The 19794-nt window shown below is 48.0% G+C and overlaps 1 protein-coding gene across 5 annotated transcripts in view; it reads left to right on the top strand.

Annotated features, from left to right (window-relative positions):
* The window catches only part of FOXN3 (forkhead box N3), a 403882-nt gene that overhangs the window by 92103 nt on the left and 291985 nt on the right, over window positions 1-19794 (top strand). The window contains exon 1 of one of the 5 annotated variants that reach the window (XM_019833462.3): window positions 15459-15477. The exons of 3 other annotated variants lie outside the window; for them this stretch is intronic. The gene's annotated coding sequence lies outside the window, so the exon portion shown is untranslated. Of the gene's footprint in view, window positions 1-15458; window positions 15478-15658; window positions 15678-19794 lie in introns of those variants that run through there. One more of the 5 variants, XM_019833461.3, reaches the window with a different exon arrangement.

The following is a 19794-nucleotide window of genomic DNA, read 5'->3' as shown; positions in this document are numbered from 1 at the left end:
TTGACATTGGTGACCTTATTCTTAGTGGCGGTAAAGCTTGGAAGAAATCTTTTTCTGCCCTTACCCCAAGTGGATCGTCGATCTGGAACTGGCTTTTCAGAGTAACATGGAGTACGCTCAGCTGTGAATGTTTTGGCCTCTCTACACTGTCGAAACGACAGCCAGATGACGATCGATTTAACTCGTGGACCTCTCTCTTCTTTTACGGAGAGCGCAACAGATAGATCCACGGGAAGCACCGAATAAAGGGAAAACTACAAGAATGGCAAAACGCACAGATGGAGTGAGGACTATAAAATTCCTCGAAAGCGCAAGCTGAATGTGTGATGAACTAAAATTAAATGTAGTTGTTCTAGGCAGTGTGAGTAGTGGAAAGAGGGCTGTCCCGACAACCAGCGCAAGCCCTGTTCCCAGCAGCTTACGTGACCTTGACCAACCCCTTTGGGCCTCAGTTTCCCTATCAGTAAAGTCTGGTCACAGCAGATGATGTCCATGCCCAAGGTTTAAGGGGCCAGCTCCAAGATTGTGCGGTAAGGAACGTTGTTTGGCCGTTTAATTGCACTTAATTGAGGTAACATTGCTGTTGTCCGGGCATGTGATTTACACAGAGGTTCTCCCCAGGGAGGAGGTGAGGACAGCCATAAGCTTCCGCTGGCAGATGTTAAGGACTCAAGTCTGATTGATGCAGAGGCCAAGGGCAAATCCATTTACAATAGCCAGCTCCCTTTGAGACCTGCAGCAGAAAAGCACAGCGAGGTGCAGAATGTCCGGCTCCATTGTCCCCGAGGCTCTAGCCCCGTGGGGTGGGAGTGGAGCGCTTGGTTACCCGGCTGTTAGGACAGCTACTCTCCATGCTTCACCCTCTTCTTCCCTCACTCGTGGGTTTTCTCTTTTTCTAGCATCTTCTCCGTTCTGGCTTGGCTGGTTATTCTCGTGTCTTCCATCGTCAGCATCATCACCTGGTTCTCCAGTGACCCTTCCACAATAGCTGGGGGGAACAAAGATAAAGCGATGTCCCCTCCCTCCTGGTTCATCTGGAAATGCTACCAACTCTTCCCTAAGTGGAGGGGATGGGGTGTGTGTGTGTGTGTGTGTGTGTGTGTGTGTGTGTGTATGAGAGGGAATGAGAGAGAAGGGGGAAAGACAGAGTAGGAGATAGTTATAGTTGGGTAACAGTGGCTATGGTTTGAGATAAATAAACAGGGGCTCCTGGGTGGTTCAGTCAAGCATCCAACTCTTGATTTGGGCTCAGGTCGTGATCTCACAGGTTATGAGATCAAGCCCCCATCAGGCTCCACACCGAGCATGGAGCCTGCTTGGGATTCTCTCCCGCCCCTTCTGGCCCTCTCCTGCTTGCACACATGTGCACAGGTACACATGCTGTCTCTCTCAAATATATATATGTATACATGTAAAATTAAAAAAACCCCACAAACTCAAAATGGTAGCATTAGACTGCATAGAAGCTGCATCTGGGAAGTAGGGTTTGGGGAACCCTACTGTGACTGCTTAGTTTCTTTCTGATATTTCACTCCTACTACCTCTGACCTGTGAAAGTCTGTCCCCAAGACACCCAACAGCCCTTGCTTCGCAGCCCTGAAGGGGATCAGAACATGCTGTCCCCGACCCTACCACTTTGGCATATTGGGTATTTTGAGCTGAAGGCACTTGAGAAACAGCTGAGACAGGAAGGGCTCTCTGCCCTCCCCCTCTCTACCTAAACGAAGGGCATACATTTCCGGTGAGAAAGGTGGCCTCCCTGTACCAGGAAGTGGAGAACATGGTTATCACTGGAGATGGGGAGCCGACGCTCAGATGAGCCTGTACAGAGAAACCTCACTTCTCTCCCACATTAGTTCCCCCACATATCTCCTAGTCACTGCCCACAAGTCCCTTACTCTTTTGCTCTGTCACGTCTCCGCAACGTCTCCCTCTGTGTGAAAAAGGTATCTAAACGCCTGGATCCAAACGCTTGGGGCTGTCACTTCTTTCTGTGAAGCCCCCTGTGCCACAGAAAAATATTACTGTCACAGAAAATTTGTGTGCTTTTCCCCCCTGTTAGTCTGTCTCTTGTCAGGTTAATGTACAGGCCCCAGGTACAGAACCTAAGAGGGTAGAGGAAGGGAGGCCCCAGGTTAATGTACAGGCCCCGGGTACGGAACCTAAGAGGGTAGAGGAAGTCTTTCCTCTCCTAGAGTTCGGAGCAGCCGATCATACTACCCACCCTCAATACGGGTTCCTGCCCTGCTCTGGAGGGATGCAGGCATAAGAGGCAGCTGTCCGCTGGAGGCAGATGGCAGAGAACAGGGGTTTGCCATTCTGAGAAAGCAGTGGACTATCCTTACTGTCTCTCGAGAGTCTGCACCGTCAGGACTGCAAAACCTCCTTAAGCCTGGGCTAGTTTAGGTCCAACGCCTTTAGGGGGTAACCTCTAGGCTTCAGGGCAAACAGGACTGTGAGATAATATGAGTTATAATGTGAATTAGAAACGGAGCAGGTCTTCCGAGAACCCCCAGCCTCTGAGATGATCTGAATGTGAGTCAAGGAATACCCAGGCCTGCTCTGGCCAGGTATGTGCATTCGGAATAGGACGGGAGTGGGACGGTCTTTGGGAAAAGGCAGGAGGTATTGAACTTGGTCACTATTTCAATCTATGACTTCAAAGTCACAGCCTCCAAGCTCCAAAAATGTCTTGTCATTCTGAATGTGACCTTGATGATGACCGTGGATCCTCTGGATGTTTAGGGGGAGCTGCCTACGCCCCCACACGGGGCTCCTCCATGATTGGAGGTGCGTGCTGGTGAGGTGCAGGGCAGCGTGGGTCCTGGGCTTACCCTGGACACACGGCCCTCCCTGCGTGATGACAGCCTTCAGGGGATATGCAGGCCTGGCCCCTGGCAAGATCTGACTTCCACTGGTTCTGTGGATGTCACAAGACTTCCCCGGGATCCCTGTCCTGGGTCTTGGAACTGAAGCCGTTCTCAGACCAGATCCCAGATTCCGTTTCTAAAGAGGAGCAGAGGGCACAGGATTGAGAGTTAGGCGTCCTGGGTTCTGGTCCCAGCCCTACCACCAAATGGCAGTGAGACCCTTCACAGGTCGTTTAACTTTCCGAGCCTCCGGGCTCTCTCGCACACCAGGCGGAACCCCCATCCTGCTTTCTAGCGCCTCTCAAATCCTCCCCGTTTGCGTGGGAAGCCCCTCTCATGGGGAGGTCTGCTTGTCAATTTTGATCTGCCTCTTGTCTGAGTGGGTCCCATGAGGGGGAAGGAGGAGGAATCCGGGCTGAATGGTGAATGAGAGCTGGAGGGCGTGGGGGCTGCCTTCCTCCACAAAGCCCGTACTTGCTTGACAAGATAAAAATATCTCCTACAGTCTAACAATGGATCTTTCTGAAATACTGAAGTAGTTTTTTCAGATTGGAAACTACCATATTAGATGTAAGCAGGTGATCACTGAGGTCCGTAAGGATGGTGGCTGGTGCTTTAACATTTGTATTAAAATTTAAATTTTGTCTTCATTCCACAAATATTTAAGGACCTGGAATAGATATGGCAATGAGCAAAACAGACAAAACCTCGCCTTCTTGGGGCTGACATGCTAGAGGATAAAGGACAATGAACAAAATAAATGATACATATACTCTACAGAGTAGTGAGTGCTCTAGAGAAGGATGAAGGGGGGTCGGGGGCTGTGACTTTAAATTTTTTTTTTTCAACGTTTATTTATTTTTGGGACAGAGAGAGACAGAGCATGAACGGGGGAGGGGCAGAGAGAGAGGGAGACACAGAATCGGAAACAGGCTCCAGGCTCCGAGCCATCAGCCCAGAGCCTGACGCGGGGCTCAAACTCACGGGCCGCGAGATCGTGACCTGGCTGAAGTCGGACGCTTCACCGACTGCGCCACCCAGGCGCCCCGGGGGGGGGGGGGATGGCTGTGACTTTAAACCAGATGGCCAGGGGGTGCCTGGGTGGCTCAGTCGGTGAAGCGTCCGACTTCAGCTCAGGCCGTGATCTCACTGTCTGTGGGTTCGAGCCCCGCATCGGGCTCTGTGCTGACGGCTCGGAGCCTGGAGCCTGCTTCGGATTCTGTGTCTCCCTCTCTCTCTGTCCCTCCCCTGCTTGCACTGTCTCTCTCTCTCTCTCTCTCTCTCTCAAAAGTAAATAAACATTAAATAAAGTTTTAAACCAGTTGGCCAGGACAGGCTTCCCTCCCAAGGGGCTGAAGGATAATGGCAAGTATATCCGTAGGGGACAAGTTCCTCAGGTGGAAGGTGCAGCAACTGTGAGGTCCTGAAGGGGGCCTGGCCTGGTCCATGAATAGCCAGGGAGGCCTGGGTGGGTGGAACAGAGTGAGGGAAGGGAGAGAGAAGTAGCAGAGAAGCTCAGAGTCATTGTTGGCAGTGGGAGTGGATGTCAGATGACATAAAGGCTAGTAGGAATGTCGAGGATGTCATATCACGTCAAGGGACGTGATATGACATATACCTTAAAAAGCCCAATAGATAGTGATCACTTGATTTTTTTTTTGCCGTGTGCGGAGCCTATCATTTGGAGCTGGGGAGAGGCCTGAAGTCATAAGGCCACAGAATGTGTGCTGTTCTGGGTCTTGCTACTCAACATGTGGTCCACAGGCCGGCAGCCTGGGCGTCCCCTGAGCGTTGGTGGGAAATGTAGAGTCTCGGGTTCCACCCCAGACCTACTGAGTCAGCCCCTGCTTCTGATGGGGCCTGCGAGTGATCCGTGGACACATTCGAGTTTGAGAAGTACCGGTCTAGAGTTGTCTGTGGCTTTGGGCATCAGCAGCCGGGGAGTCTGCGTGAAGCATGTCCACTGAGGATCCGGGCAACCTGGGGCGGGCGCATCACTGCCCGTCGGCCTGAGCTTCTCCCTCTGCGGAAAGAGGAGTCAGGCGTGACACTGACATTCCCTGCTCCAGCCCCACTCCTGCTTTTCCAGGTGCTTGTCCAGGCGTGTACCCCTCTTAGCACCCATCCCCCTTATTCATTGGACCACACTCTGGGGTTGAGGGGGGCGGGAGGTGCGTCAGGATGCTGGTAGTCTGGGTGTTGTGGAATTTCTAGAATGCCTTCCTTCGGCAGAGATGCTCTTTCCTTTCAACGGTGGGCGGGGGGGGGGTTACACATGTCCAAAGCCTACCACCCCTCGCCCACTTCGGGAGGGCGCGTGCTTCGAGCAGAGTCCTGGGCATGCTGGCTAATCTGCAGAACAAATTCCCATCATGTTGAGCCAGATCGCTTCTCGGTCCAGTGGTTCCAGGTGCAGGAAGGCTGGTTGCCTTTGAGGGTACGTGGAGGTGTCGCTTCTCCAGAGGAGCGTTGGTTTTGCATGGAGCTGGCCGGTCCGTGCGAGGATCCGGCAGCATTCCTGGGCCTGCCCTCCTGAGAGACACCACCCGGCTCCCGGAGCCTGGGGACCGAGTCTCACGTCTCAGCAATCTAATTTTGGCTCAGCTATTATTAACTTCTGAGGAACTTCGGGCAAATCGCTTCACGTGCCTGGATATCAGGCTGCTTATTGATAAAATGGGGTTATAATCATTTCTACTTCACAGCCAGGTTACTGAAGCTTCATTATATAAATGCTTTTGAGAGCTGTTCGTAAATGTGTGATTTCCGGGCCCAAGTCACTAGGTACTAGCATACTTTTTTTTTTTTTTTTTTAATTTTAATGAGTGTGAAATCCTCTCTACTTCTGTTCACTTAATGACTGCAGCATTGATGGGCAGATAATGGCAAATGCCCATTAATGTTCCTCACGGATTAGTGTGGGTTAACAAACAAACTAGACATTGACCTTTCTTGGCTGTTTCGGAATTAGTCACACACTTCCCATTATTTGTGTATGTCAGCGGTGCGACCTAAATAAAGTTAGGGTTGATCTCTTTCAGAATAGGTTTTGGATTTCTCCTTACAATAAAGTTAAGGCAAGCTGATGTATGGCTCACAACCAAATTAGAGAGACCTTTTCAGCCAAGCGCTTGCTCAACTGGGGAGTTATTATTGAACGTTGGTTTCTGGATGTGGTCAAATTCTCAGGTTTCTCAAGTGTTTTCTGGCCTGCTTAGGGCAGTAGTAGAAAGCAGGCTTCATTTGTCACTGCCATTTTCCATTGGTGGGGGAACCCGATCGCTCCAGTGGCCCTGCGTCTTACCTTACCACCTTGGAATTCCAGATCAGCCCCGTGCTTGCTGGGGTTGGGTGGTTTCAGATCTTTGCCATTGTGCTGTTAGATGGCCTTCTGGGCTCCCTTGACTGACGACTTAATCAGCTGCTGTCCATGCTGCCTAAAGCAAGTGGGTTCAGGGATGCTGTTTTATTAGCTGAATAATCTTAGGCAACCTACAGATTAAAGCAAGCAAGCAAACAGAACAACATTCATAGCAACCACTGAAGCGCCCTTGGTCACACTGCCTCTCTGACGAAGTTTAGACTGCAGAGAGAAAATCAGACCATCACAGCCTAGCCTGGAAGAAAACTGCAGAGGGAGCTAAGTCCCAGATCGTGCGTGTTTTCCGGACCTTTGCTCTTCTGGCTTTGGTTCTATGTCACTGTCCGGGGCGGAGATCATCCTTGCTTTCTAGGATACGTGAAGGCCTGTCGAGGAAGAAAGTGCTTCGCGAGAAGTTCATGTATTGTTTGGAAGCTCCTGGGTTAAGTGTGGATTGGATCCAAGGGCCCAGGGTGCGAGATCTCTAGATGGGCTCACTGGGACTCGGGAAGTGGTAACTATCTGTCCTACCAGCCATGATTGCATCGTCTTACAAAAAGTTTATACCGAGAAGAGCATCTCTCCCAAACAATACGAAGCCACTCTTCAGAGATTTCCCCCAGGCTTCGAATTGGGGTGGGAAGTGGGGAGCAGCGTGGAGACACGGGCAGCTAGACCAAGTGGTCATGGACACTCCAACACTGTCCTCACACCAAACTGTGGCTCTTTGACTCGCTCTCTAATGCCCCTTGGAAGAGCACCCGTCTTCATAAACTTTAGGAGCAGATTGAAGGGTGAGGCCGTCGTGAATTATTGCCAGGACAGATCCGGAAGGATGCTATCGTTTTTGTTCTCCCGACTTCTCAACAAGTTGGTAAAAGATGGCTTATTTCTGTCACAAGTCTTGCCGTCTACTTCCCGTCTCCAGGTACATAGGAATCACAGTGCTGAGTGCTTGGACCACTCCATGGCATTGTAGCCATCCTGCAAACACGTGGGATGGATTCTTGACATGTGGCTTGGAAAGTGAGGGAGCATAACGCCGTAGATTGGGTCTTCTGCGGGTTTGTGTCTCCCAAGTGCACGTGAGTGGATTAGCGATCCACATGACCACTTGGCTGGTATACTCGTTGGCTGAGTGACCCAGTTAGAGGCTTGGCCCAGGGACAAGAGGACAAGGCTAGCTGGGCACTGTCAGGGAACCTTCCCAACTGGGGCTGGGAGCTCCTGTTGTCCTGGTCAAGGGCGCAAGTCAAGGGCTTCTCCTGCCAGACCCAGGAGAAGAGTCCCTGCTACTGGTTGAATCCCTGGGTCATTTCCTTTCTTACCATGTAGATAAATAGCATGGAGTGAGGAGAAAATCCAATGGGCTTGATATTAGACCTTGTTTCATGGTGTCGGGTTTGTCTTTGGGAAGCAGCCATTGTGAGTGGTCTTGCGGTTTTTCATCCATTAGTTAACCAAACTTGAAAACTTTCCAAACTCCTTAATGTGTTAATATGCCCAGTGAGGCACCCCGAGCAGTGACCAAGCCGACCTTCAGAGCGGTGGTGACCTTGTGAAAATCGCACACTCATAACTAGCCAGGCTGGGACAGAAGCCCAGCCCCTGACTCCGTCTGTCCTACTGTTGTCTCTCAGATGGTGAAGTGGCTCAATCTATAAAACGTGTGGTTGCTATGAATTACTGTTGTTGGTAAGGAGAATTGGAAACATTCGCATTTCTAGATTACCTTTCAAATATTCAAATTCATGCACGAGTAGCATATGGCTAGAACTTGTATTTTTTCGCTCAGATGTCTTCCAATGTGCTTCATTGAATTCCAAATCCACATCAGGTTTGAATTTTGAAAATGCCAACTGTATACTAACTGAATGTGAGAAATGAAGAAAACTTTCATAAATGTTTTTTTTTTTTAAATAGAAATGGTGATTTATTTTTCTGCATTCTGATAAACCAGCTGTATGGATTGTTTTTCCCCCCATTTTGTTTCATTTGCATCTTGCTAATATTGAGGGAACAATATTGCCGATGTATTCTTAGCTAATTTCCTACGAGGCAGCCCCACCATAGCATGTAACAGACATCAAAGGAGAACGGACCATGGTGTTCTTTCCCATCACCTCTGCCGGCCAGGCGCGTGGACCTAGATTTGGGTGGATCGAGCACCCTTCGTTGATCTCAGGCAGCTGTGTCTGCTCAGCCTGTCCAAACTTTGGATTCAGTAATTATCTGACGCCGTTTTCTTCCTATTTGGAGTTGGATTTCATTTGCAGGTGCCGTTTATGTTTTTGTCACTTCCCAGGTAAAAGACTCTCAAGTACTTTAGAACTAATAAAGGAGGGCTTTTATCTGCTCCATTTTCCTCAGTTGCAGAGAAGATTAGTCTGCATATGTGTGTGTTTTGCATGACCTCAATCAGAGGCACTCGCACTGGGAGGAATGTTAGCTTGGAAGTCAGAAAACCGCCAGAGAGAACCCAGGTACGGGGCTCTGAGAGCTTGGTAAGCTTTGAGATGCCCTCTTGTGGCAACCTCCCCCACCCCCACCGTCGAACGTACTAAAATGCACCACGAAGTGTGATTTATGCCTTCCATATCTTCACATCTAAGTTAACATTTACTGTAAAATAAAACATTATTTTAAGTACCCCTAAGACAAAAGGCTGCCCGGTAGAATTCGATGCACTCATTTCAGAGAGTTCAAATGTAGAAAAATGTGCATTTTAGAGTTGGCGAAATATAATTTAATTGTGAATTGAGTTGCCGTTGGGCTGTAGAGATAATGCTAAAGTTAATAGTTTTGCAGCTTTTGATTTAGATTTATTTCTAACATATAAACATCAAAAGCACCCATGTGTCCATTACGCAGCTTTGGCTGATCTGAACATTCTGCCCCATTTGCTTCAAATATTTAAAAAATAAAACGTTGGTGGTACAGTTGCAGGGTCCCTGCGTGCCGTATGCTCCAATCTCAGGCTTCCCCTCTCCCTCGTGACCCGCATAATCCCTATCTTGATTTGGTGCTTATCATTCCCACGCATGTTCGTCAACTTTTACTATAAATCTTTGTATCCACAAATGCATTTAGCATTTTTAAAACACTGCTACTTATCTACTAGTAGCCATTGCCTTTCAGTAGGAGAACCCCTGAGCCTTAGCTGAACACTGTCTGTCGGCCATGGCTAAGTGCCTAAGTTCCGGCTGATTATCAGATAAACCAGTAGCTACCAGTACGACATCTGGGTGTTGCCTTTATTTTATCTTATCTTTTATTTTATTTTATTTTATTTTTTATTCTATTCTATCTTATTTTATTTTATGTTATTCTTAAATGCTTGTTTATTTTGAGAGAGTACACGCATGCGAGCACGAGCAGGGGAGGGGCAGAGAGCGAGTGAGAGACAGAATCCCAAGCGAGCTCCGTGCTGTCAGTGCACAGCCTGATGTGGGGCTCGAACTCACAAATGGTAAGCTCGTGACCCGAGCCGAGATCAAGAGTTGGGACGCTTACCTCACTGCGCCACCCAGGCGCCCGTGGGTTTTGCCTTTAAAACAAAGGATCAAGCCCTCCGTGTTTTCTTTCCTCCTGCTTCTGACTGAGACAGGACGAGGTGGTAGTGAGCTGCCATACAAAGGTGGGAAACAACAGAGCTACACGGTGGAAGAATCCTGGGTCCCTGCCTTCGAGGTGCCTGCTGCCTCACTGCCTCCCACCCTCCCTGCCCCCATCAGATTGTTTACTGTCTCAGGCTGGGAAATAAACAAACATCTTTTTAGATAAGTCGATGGTCTTATTTGATCCCCATTAAAACAGACCCCGAGGGGCGCCTGGGTGGCGCAGTCGGTTAAGCGTCTGACTTCAGCCAGGTCGCGATCTCGCAGTCCGTGAGTTCGAGCCCCGCGTCGGGCTCTGGGCTGATGGCTCAGAGCCTGGAGCCTGTTTCCGATTCTGTGTCTCCCTCTCTCTCTGCCCCTCCCCCATTCATGCTCTGTCTCTCTCTGTCCCAAAAATAAATAAACGCTGAAAAAAAAAAAAAATTAAAAAAAAAAAAAAAACAGACCCCGAAATGTTCCAGTATAAAAGTGGTCTATATTCTGATTATGTACGTTACTAGTGGCCTACGGTATTAAAAACTTCATTTTTCTTTTTTTTTTTTTTCAACGTTTATTTATTTTGGGGACAGAGAGAGACAGAGCATGAACGGGCGAGGGGCAGAGAGAGAGGGAGACACAGAATCGGAAACAGGCTCCAGGCTCTGAGCCATCAGCCCAGAGCCCGACGCGGGGCTCGAACTCACAGACCGCAAGATCATGACCTGGCTGAAGTCGGACGCTTAACTGACTGCGCCACCCAGGCGCCCCTAAAACTTCATTTTTCTTAAGTAGGGAGGATTAGGATAAACCACATGTATGTAATTCATTGCCTCCTCAGATTAAAAAAGGAAAACAGTGTATTTTGTAGCTTCCCCAGTGGCTAGTTAGGCATTGTGTCCAGTCCCGGAGTGGACGTCACCCTGTAGAGGGCACATCTGTTGAGTTCATTGATTATCTTCCATGTAGAGATAGAGCAAGTTCGTACACGGCGGGGGACACCTAGCTACTCTGTCCCCAACTGGAGACCTTGAAAGCAAATGTCACAAGGATAACTTCAGAATGAAAAGGAGACGTTTCCGTTCCCAGAAGGATTTCCTTCCCAAACGTTGAGCATCCATGGGAGCGTCATAAAAGTGAGGCCTTCCTGGTCAGTTTCGCCAGGAGCTGGCCCCCACCACTCCCCACCACCCGCACGACGGATGCCAGAACGGCTGCTCTAGGAAGAAGCTGACCCTTACTATCTGGCTGGCATTCTTGAAGCTCCGTGCCGGGCTGCCTCGCGGTTGGGAGCTCTTGCTTTCTGCAGCGTGGTTAAGTGGCTTGGGGGTTCTCCCCAGAGGGGCAGTGTCTGTGTCAGAGCCGTGGATGTTAGGGGGGCACAGGGACCACTTCTGCCCTGTGCCACTCTGCAGCCCTGATCATGCCTGATGGGAGCGCATCCACCAGCTTGTCCCAGATCTCTCAGGTCAATGTGAATTCTGGCCTTTACAGCAAGCCTGGTCTTTGGATTCCCTCTCAAACGGGCCTCGGAACAGAGTGTTGCAAGGCACCTGGCCTCTCCTTCTGAATGGCAGTCGTGCTGCCCGTGCCAGTCACACTGGATACACCTTGACCTTGGGCCTTTTGCCCCCTGGCATTCAGTATTGGGTTATCAGAGGCACCTGGGTGGCTCGGTCAGTTAAGCGACCGCCTTTGGCTCAGGTCATGATCTCATGGTTCATCAGTTCGAGCCCCACGTCGGGCGCTGTGCTGACAGCTGAGAGCCTGGAGCCTGCTTCGGATTCTCCTTCTCTCTCTGCTCCTCCCCGCCCTCTCAAAAATAAATAAGCATAATTTTTTTTTTTTTTAAAGAATTGGGTTATCAGCTGAGTGATTCTCAGGCTTCTTTGGTCCGTGCGTGGATTTGATGCAAAAGATCATGGTGTTGTACCATTGTGCTACAACTTTCAAACGCACATCGGAGTCCCCCGGATGAGTGGGAAGGTGACCCCCGCTCTGAGTGAGACTCAGCCTACAGGTTAAATTCATGGTGGCAGAAGCAAAGCCAAAGGACACAAAATTCCTTACTTCCACGGAGGCTGGAAACTCGGCTGTGCGGAGTCCCGTGCAATGAGGGAAAAAGACTTAGGTAGCATGTGAAAGTCAGTTTGTGCGTTCTGCCTGATCGAACTGCACATTTCCTTGGACGGTTTTTGCATTCTTAAAAAAAAAAAAAAAAAACCTAAAATTAGAAGTAAAAATTTCCTTAAGACCAGTTCTCCTGGTCTTAATTTGCCTAATAATCAGTTCACCAGAAATTCAATTCCGTTTTGAGCGTTTTTGCACTCATTGCTAGTATCTCAAAACATTATTTAATTTAAAAATTAAAATTGCACATAAACTAAATTTAAAAACAAGCTTGGTGTGCCCTGAGAAGGCTCAGTTTATAAACCTCATCATCGGCCAAAGACATGGCCGAAGAAGTAAAGGACATTCCCGCGTAAAAGCACTCGAAAAGGGTTCAGATTATAAGCAAATTGCTCATTAGGTGACTGGCTTTAGGCTAATTGACCTGGAGTCCATGGCATCCAAAAGTTGACACTTTTGTGCCCAGGGACACTCTCGCAGGCCTGTATTCATCTTATTTCAGACAAAATTCTAATCAACTCTCTTATTTGGTTTCCCAGCCCCTGGCATATTAGATGTGAATCAAACAGGGAGGGAATAGTACGAGCCAGGCCACTTTGCGTGGTGAGGAGGCCAGCTGATGCCCTGACAGCCAGGAGGGCCAGCAGAGGCCAAAGAGAATTAAAATGTAAATATAGGGATTAGCAAATCACAGTAGCGTGGGGCCTTTTCCTGTGTGGGTGACCTCCTCCCCCGCCTGCCCATGCTCCTACAGCTTCTGAGAGCACCTCTGTATCATAATGTGCGTGATGCCGGGCATGTCATGAAAAATATTTATAAGAAGCTAAATTACATGTTATGTACATGCCCCACTCAGTTTTCCTATACACTCCAATTTAGAAGTGTTTTCATCAAGGGGCGCCTGGATGGCTCAGTCGGTTAAGTGCCTGACTTCAGCTCAGGTCATGATCCCACGGTTTGTGAGTTCGAGCCCCGCGTCGGGCTCTGTGCCGACAGCTCAGAGCCCGGAGCCTGCTTCAGATTCTGTGTCTCGCTCTCTCTCTGCCCCTCCCCTGCTCACGCTCTGTCTCTCTCTGTCTCAAAAATAAATAAAACATTAAAAAAAAAAAAAAAAAGAGGAACCAAACCACACTGTTGAATTGGAGCATCCCCAGGCTTCCAGAACACTACCCATAGGATACCTTGTGCTCTTCATGAACACCCCCCAGCCCCCGGCCAAACTAGAACAAGTCAGTGGTCTGGAAAAATTCATTTCTAGGGAAGTCAGTGCTCTTTCTCCAAATTTGTAGCGTGGTCAAATGCAGTTAATTCTTGATATCCAGGGTAATGTGGGCAGGGGGTTGTGAATGGCACAAATCACGATGAAATCCACTTTCGTTTATCTGTGGCTGTAAGTCTGGAATGGCTTATTACTTCCTTGGGGTCGTGTCGTAGTTTGTTTGTTTCTTTCAAGACCTCCTTTGTAAGTATTGTTACTGAGTTATTTTAAGTCCTTTACAACCAACTGCATTTGTGAGCACACCCAGAGGCACATGGAAAGACCGTTATTAGATCAGGTAATAGACGATAAGATTCTACCACTCAATGTGTGACCCTGGGCCAGTCACTGACTTTGGGAACCTCAGTTCTCTCTGATGAGGGGTGGGAATGGTGACAGTTGCCCAACTCACTGAAAGTATAATCCTGTCATAGTCAAATGGGATGACCTATGTGAAAATGCTTGGTAAAGCCCAACAGATGTACTTAGAAGTGCAAAGTAAACGTAAGGAACAGCTGTGTTTTTTAAATGTATATATATTTTAAACATTTATTCATTTTTGAGAGACAGAGAGTGAGTGGGGCAGGGGCAGAGAGAGAGGGAGACACAAAATCGGAAGCAGGCTCCAGGCTCCGAGCTGTCAGCCCAGAGCCCGACGCGGGGCTCCAACTCATGGACTGCGAGATCATGACCCGAGCTGAACTCGGATGCCTAACCGACTGAACCACCCAGGCGCCCCATGAAACAACTGTTTTTATTGCGGTGACTCTCTTCGCTAAGTTTGTTAAGTACTGGTCGTGATTAGTTAAAAAGTAATCTCTACCGGCCTTGCTAATACTCAAAGGCCAGGCTTTGTACTGACCCTAACATCATCTTGAGATGCTTTTAAGAAGTGACATCTCTCTCACCACTAAGGTGTCTGTATCTATTTTCTGTTCTGCTTTATCTTCGGGATGAGTTGATTATTCTTATCATAGTATGAAGCCAAGAATGATTCAATTTGGGAAAATGATAGGAACATTTTCCTTGTCTTCTGTAGGATGATTTTGCCATAATGCCCACAAATAAAGTGGTTATTTGGTTTCTTTAGTGGTAGTGGTTTCTTTAAAAGAGGCCAGCTCAGAGTCACGGATCTGCACTTTTAAAGCCTACAATTGATTGTTTAGAGCGAAAATTGTATTCAAGTGAGGCACATCAGCATGCAAATCTAAAGTGTGGCCATTTTCATCTAGATTGAATATTATTAACTAGCCCAAGGGATAGGATGTAATTAAGATTTCGAACAGCTTACTTTTTGTCTACTGCCATAAGTAACCCCAACGTTCAAAGCGGCGTCCTGGTTTGAATAATGGGAAGATGGCCCGATGTGCCAATATCTGTACATTTTGCCTTGTAGGTGCAATAAAAGAATATTTAACCTTTCGCCACTGGTCCAAACAATTGATGAGGACACCGATTTGAACTCGAAGCAAAACCGAGAATGTTCAGATTCCGGGAAAACCACATTTCTCCTGAACGATGGCAGATTTCCATCTTGTTAGTTATTCACTCATTCTAATACCTTCTTCCATGGGCTTGGGAACAAAGACCAAGCAGGGACAGATGAAGCCCTTGTTGAGGGTTTATGCTTTTGCCTAATTAAAGCTATTGGATTTACAGCCTGCTAAGCAGCTCTCGTTAGAAGGAAGAAGAGCTCTTAGCTTGGACCCACTTCAGAAACTTTGCAAGACCTCCACTGCCTTTCATAGAACTGCTAAGGCTCATTTCTGATGGCGTCTTTATTCTGGTGCCATCGCACGATAACTTCTTCTTTGGGGAGAGGGGCTGGTCACCTTTTTGTCCCACCCACACTGTTTTAAAAGAAAGAAACAAAGTTGTCTATTTCTCCCGGGAGAAGTTAGTGAGAGGATCCATTGCGTTTGCTGTAGCACCTTAAGCAGCGCCCAATAGGCTAGGTTGGCACACAACTCATTTCAGCTGTCCGTATTTTCAGGTGTACCATATGTATTTAGTACATCATTTGATAATGCTAAAAAATATTAAAGCAGTGTGAGACTAAAGGAGAAAGAAGATGAATGTTAGCATTCCCCTGGGGTTCATGGGTGAAGGAATTAACACAGCGTGGCACTCTACCCTAGCTGTGTTTGTTTCCATGGCAACAGCTACGTACATGTTTCAGACTATCTACAGTGACACAGTTGCAGAAATAGTAGCTTGCAGGTTTCTGATATCGCATCAGTGGACAGGCAGCACGCACTATATTAAGTAAGTGTAAAAGAATTTAAAATATAGCTCTGATTCAGATGTATATTAGCTCAGCTGAGCAATGTGCCGGGGTTTCGACGTTCCCCTTCCTCACGACAGCAAAATCTGGGCAAAGTTGAAAGTTGCAAGATTTCAGTCAAACAATTGTCCTTGCTTGGGTAAGAATCATCAAATGAAACAAATGTGAGTGAGTTACAAAGGTAAGAAAACGGCCTTGGCAGATGACAGATTTAAGAAGGGTATTGTCAGTGAAGCTAATTTTTTGGAGGGGGGGCAGTGCTGGGTAAGGACTGAAAGCTTTGCTTGAAAAATAGCTGAGTCTCAAAGCAAATCGAATGTGCAACAGAATCTTTAACTGCTGCTGAGTTTATGGCAACTAAGGTCTTTGCGTGCATCATTGTGGGAATTGCTTTTATATAAAAATGATCAGGTGAGGAGCAGAGAGGTTGATTAGGTGTGCAGCTAAAGGGAATTTGGGGCTCCATTGTCTTTTCTGAATGCTTATGTAAATATCTCTCTTCTCGCGGGGATGACCCTGGTTTGTCTTTGACATTTGCTGCTACTTTTGTTACCATTTGCTGGTTCTGTGTTTATATTATGCTGCCACATTGTAGCCTGGTACGACTTGCGTGTTGGTTAGAGAGCAACCAAAAGCAGATGATAGACTTTGTAAGTGTGTGACTTTGCAGTCGGATTGTACCGTAATTTAGGAGAAGTGTTCAGATATGTATTTGTTGACGTGGTAGACTTCTTGTTTTGAACAGCAGGCTAGGTATTAGGTTAATGGATTTCAGTGTGCACGTTATGATTGCAGGAGCTTTCGAGTATGTTGTAGTTCAATTTATACTGAGTTTTTAATGTCACAATATTTTTATTTATGCCCATTATTCAGTTCAAGCTACATTTACCTTATAGTTTTATTATTCATCTATCAGTGGAGAGAATGTAAAATGGCATGGTAATTTAAGCTAATCTATTCATTTGAGGAGGATTCATTTTCTGACCATTGGTGGACTTTGACAAAAAGTGGCTTGAGACATGCAACTCTCTTGGTGTGGATGAGACTGTTTTTTCTGTGCACGGGAAACTACAGGGACTATCCCGTATGTTGTTCTTCCCAGGAATGATTTGCTTAGATGTTAACAGAACGCCTATTGGAGGGGTCGGAGGGGCGGGGGGACGTTACGGCACTCTGGACCTTCCAGAACACCTGGGTATGTGGAGGGCTGGGACAGATTTTGAATCATAAATCAGGGACTTGAACCCTAGATTCGTCAACACCCCGGTGGACAGATACGATCTGCCTTTCTAAATAAGGTGGCCCAAAAGAAAACGAATGCGGAAGCCTCCCATTTATGCCCATCTGTGGGCTGAGCCACCCAGAGATGGGAAGGGAAGTGTGTGTTTCCTATGGAGAATTAGGTTTTTGGCGGCTCATGCCCAAGGCAGCTCCTTCCTCAGAGGAGAAGCCCCTCCTCTTACTGCCGCGCTAGTCTCGGTTTTGTTGTGCGACACCAGCCCATTTCAGGGGCAGCCCATTTAGGGTCTGCGGACCCCCTCCCCGTGCCCTGTATCATGGTGGTGGGCAGCTTCTCGGTGACAGCTGCAGAAGCCACCTGTGCTCGCGCCCCTCCCCCCACCCCCAGGCAGAGGAACCAGATACCGTTGGTATGAGGGTCTGCGTGATTTTCTACTATTACACTTGAGGGGCCCTGGAAGCCTGGGGTTTATTAACCTTGGGCGAGGACACCAGGAATCACAAAAGTGTCGGTGAACTACTTCGAATGACTAACTCAACTTTGGTCTTTTTGTGAGCGCTAGAGCAAGCCCTTCCAACCGTCGAGAGGTTTGTGCGTTTTTTCCATCATCCCCGAGTATTTTCCAGCATAGGGCGAAAGAGGGAAAACAACAACAACAACAACAACAAATCCGTGAGTCTATACCACGTGGTTTTGACTCTTTTGTAAGAAGAGAAAAACACAGGAACCTAGATGCAAAGCCTTAGGCCAAACCAGTCATTCGAATGTAAAATCCTGGCAGTGCTTGTAGGAAACTCAATTGCTTCCATTTCAAGGGCCAGGAAATTGATTTGGAAAAAAATAAATTTGAGGGATTCCCAAATAGTGACAGCATGGAGTGAATAAGAGAAAAATGAAGGTGCAGACTGATCGTATTACCCATCTCAAAGGGCAGTAGAATTGCCAGGACGAGCTTCCTGCAGCCTAGCTCATTTGGAGCGTCCGCTGCTCAGAACTTCTGGAGGTTCTTGGTGTCACAGGGTAAAAGCCAGTCCGGAGGCCGGCGTCCAGGGCTTTCCCCACCGGTCCCTCTTCAGCTCTTTTGCTGAGGGAGTGTGAGGCAAGCTGAGGGCAAAATACAGACAACCGACACCCCTCCCTCCCCAGGTGGGATATGTGGGATGGGCCTCCGACACTCCTGGCTACCCAAGAACAAAGTGTTTAAGTGCTTGCCATGGTGCTGTGGGAAACTAAAGCGAATGAAAAATGAAATTCCCTTACTGCCTACAGCCCATTGACAAGTCCTTGAAACTGGCAGAGTGACCTCCCTCTAGGAGCTCAGCTGCCTCGATGATGACACTTTGCTAGGAGCAAAAGGCAATCTTGGCTTAACGTCATCCTGACCGCCACCCCCTTCCCCCAGGGTCCTGTAAGTCTACTTTAACATACAAAAATCCCTTTGGAAACTTCCTTTATCTCACCTGCCCCAAGATACATGCTGGCAATCATACTCCAAGCTTATGACCCCCTGATATACATCTGAAGGGTCTCGTGACGGAGGTCTTACTGCATGGTAATAAACAGCATTTTCCTAACAACACCTAGGTCCTGGAAACCTTGCTTCCAAAAATTCCTTAGGGACTTATTTTATCCCTAACCCCCTCCCAACCTGAGGATATATAATCAGTTACCTGTGCAGCACTTCCTGCTCAGGGTCCTGTCTCTGTGCTTTAATAAAATCACCTTTTGACACCAGAGACGTCTGCAAGAATTCTTTCCTGGCTGTCGGCTCCGGACCCCCTGCCGTCACCCCAGAACTTCATCACTTTGTCTCTAGATCTCCTTTTCCTTGAGCATCTTGTGGCATTGCCCTGGGGTACTGCATGCCGTGTCCCGGCCATGCCGGGAAGTTTCTGGGCCTTTGCTCTGGCCACTGCCTTGGCCCAGATGCCTTTATTCCCATCTTTCCGGTTCTCCCATAAAACCTTACACAAGTCTCCCTCTCACCCTCAGTGGGATGATTTCTCCATCCTTCATGTTCCCATAACAATTTCCTTTTCTGCAATTATAGCACTGAACTGCACGGTATTAAGATTAGTTGTGTCTGTCATTAACTGAGGTGTAAGCGTATTAAAGACAGAGGACCATGACTCATGGACTTGAGTAGCTTTTGCAATACCTAGAACAGTACTGCAAGCTGTCATATTTCATTGAATCCTTAAGACCTCATAAAGATCTCCGTCATTAAACAGTCTCCAGTGCTCATGTCCTCTGCTCACAGGGATATACTGAGGCTCCAGAGGCTCCAAGTGAACGGCTGATTTCTTTTCTCATATTTATAGAATCACGAGATTTTACAGCCAGAAGGAACCTTAGGGAGCTGAACTCCTCATATTAACAGGGGAGAGAATTGTAAGTCTGAACTGTGAAGGGACTTCTCCAAAGCCACATGGTTGGTTAGTGACCCAGGCGTGTGGATCCAGCTGATAACCTCTCTACATGGTCCTCCTGTCTGCCGAGCCTTCTTGGCTGTGGCCTTGGGTTTCACTTAAGGCATCACCGGTCGGCTCCGGCTTTCTGCCTTGTGTTGGGGTTGGCCGGCTTTCTCTACGTAAACGCCATCATCGAACAACAATCCGGTTACCCACTCTTGGCTAAAGGCTGATATCATGGGAGTAGAATTAAAAACAAAAGTGGACTCGAGTTTAAATCAGGGGCCCTGGGAGCAGTGCTAACAATTCCTTAGCCATCGCCGCGCTGAGGACACAGCGGCAGCTGCTGAACTCGGTCAAGTTCAGACCCTTAAAAAGAGTGGAAAAAAGAAAGCACATACTTTCCAGTGCCTGGGCACCACAGAGCCGGGCCAGCTGGGCGCAGCACCGTGGCAAAAAGATCTCTTCAGTTTCAGAAATATGAGACCCTGTGCTTGCACACAGGGAGGGGCATGGAACGGGGCTGCAGCTAGAGCTGATTGGCATTACGTCTCCGAGCTTACTTCTGCCTGCAGCCCTGGCGTCAGACCCCGCCCCTATGGGAAGAGCCCAGGAGTATCTAAAGAAAGAGCCAGGCCTCCAAGTTG

This window comes from Felis catus, chromosome B3 (genome assembly GCF_018350175.1).
Source record: "Felis catus isolate Fca126 chromosome B3, F.catus_Fca126_mat1.0, whole genome shotgun sequence".
Lineage (NCBI taxonomy): Eukaryota > Metazoa > Chordata > Mammalia > Carnivora > Felidae > Felis > Felis catus.
Note: the sequence above shows the minus strand (reverse complement) of the source record. Positions and strands in the feature narration are given on the sequence as shown.